A 1959-nucleotide genomic window follows, 5' to 3' on the forward strand; every position below is an offset into this window, starting at 1 on the left:
ATAGTAACAGCAGCAACAGTAACAATAATAACAACAATAACAATATAGTAACGGTAACAATAGTAACAGTAACAATAATAACAGTTACAACAGTAACAATATAGTAACGGTAACAACAGTAACAATAATAACAGTAACAGCAGTAACAATAGTAACAGAAACAGCAGCAACATTTATAACAGTAACGATAGTAACAGTAACAATAATAACAGTTACAACAGTAACAATATAGTAACGGTAACAGTAACAATAACAATAGTAACAGTAACAGCAGCAACATTTATAACAGTAACAATAATAACAGTTACAACACTAACAGTAACAATAATAACAACATTAACAGTTACAATAGTAACACTTTTTTCTAGTTAAATTTTTTTTTAGATGACTTTTTTGGGGTTTTCCTGAAAATGTTTCCCACATCTGTTTTTCTGAAACAATTCATCTTTTTCCAGATTTTCTGAGGTAATAATCATGAGTCCGTGAGCAGAGGACAATCTGCAGTCTCACCATTAGGTGTCACTAATTCTTACACATCGGTCCTTTAAGTCCCGCCGTCTAAATCAGAAAGACTTTGATGGTTTTTGTTCATTTTTCTCCAGGTTTAGTTTCATGTCCCAAATCTGTTCCTTTGATTTTCTTCACCTTGCAGTTGTTTTTCTTCTGTAATGAGACGTTTCTGTGATAACGTCGTATAATCACGATATCTTTTTATCCCCCCCCCCCCCCCCCCCGACGTCGTTAAACAGTTTGACGAGGCTCGTGTACGTTAGCGTCTTTAATCTGAGCTGAACTCTAATGATGCCGCGCTCTCAGACGCGGTGATGGTGAGACACAGTTAGCTCCACCACAGGAGCTCAGCAGCCTTCAAAACATCCTCCACATGCTGCTGCTTCCTGCTCTGGAGGAGACACTTTTAACACCCATGTCTCCTTAAGAAGAAGAAAAAAACACAATCACTGTCTTTCTCTCTGCCTCCTCCTCATGTGACACACACACACACACACATTCTTGTACTTGCTGCATACTGAGGACTGGGTTGCTGACAAAGTGAGGACCAGCATTTTCCACTTTATAAATCAACACAATTACAAATATCTACTTCATGAATGACATCTACAAAGAACTACTGGTTGCAGTACCATAAAATGTCTGCAGGTGGAGCCCCAGAGCAAAAAAGGCTGGAAAACTTTTTGGAATTTTTTTTTTTTTTTTTGGTCCAAAATTTGACAAAAACTTCAAACTATACTATGTCGTCCAAAATTTGAAAAAAAAAATTTGACCCAAAATTTTTGGTCCAAAATTTGACAAAAACGTCAAACTATACTATGTCGTCCAAAATGTGAAAAAATCTTTGACAAAAAAATTTTGTCGAAAATTTGACAAAAATGTCATACTATACTGTCGTCCAAAATTAGAAAAAAAATTTGACCCAAAATTTTTGGTCCAAAATTTGACAAAAACGTCAAATTATACTATGTCGTCCAAAATGTGAAATAAAAATGTGACCCAAAATTTTTGGTCCAAAATTTGGCCCAAAATTTGAAAAAAAAATTGACCCAAAATTTGAAAAAAAAATTGACCCAAAATTTGACAAAAACGTCATATTATACTATGTTGTCCAAAAGTTGAAAAGAAATTTGAAAACAAAAATTTTGGTCCAAAATTTGACCAAAAAGTCATACTACACTGTCGTCCAATTTTTTTTTTTTTTTTTTTTTTTTGACAAATTGAGTATAGCATGTTCACAACCTAAGGAAGTGGATTCAGTGAAAACAAAGTGAGGACCGGCCAAAATGTCCTCACTCCGTAAAAATGACCTCACTTTGTTGGTTAAAAACCCTGTACGGTCCTCAGTATGCCACAAGTACAAGAACACACACACACACACACACCAGGTTCCAAATATACTCTCACTTCCCACCACCTCTCACTGCCTCGTCCTGACCTGTTTTCCAG

Source organism: Microchirus variegatus, assembly GCF_963457635.1.
Source record: "Microchirus variegatus genome assembly, chromosome: 18".
NCBI lineage: Eukaryota > Metazoa > Chordata > Actinopteri > Pleuronectiformes > Soleidae > Microchirus > Microchirus variegatus.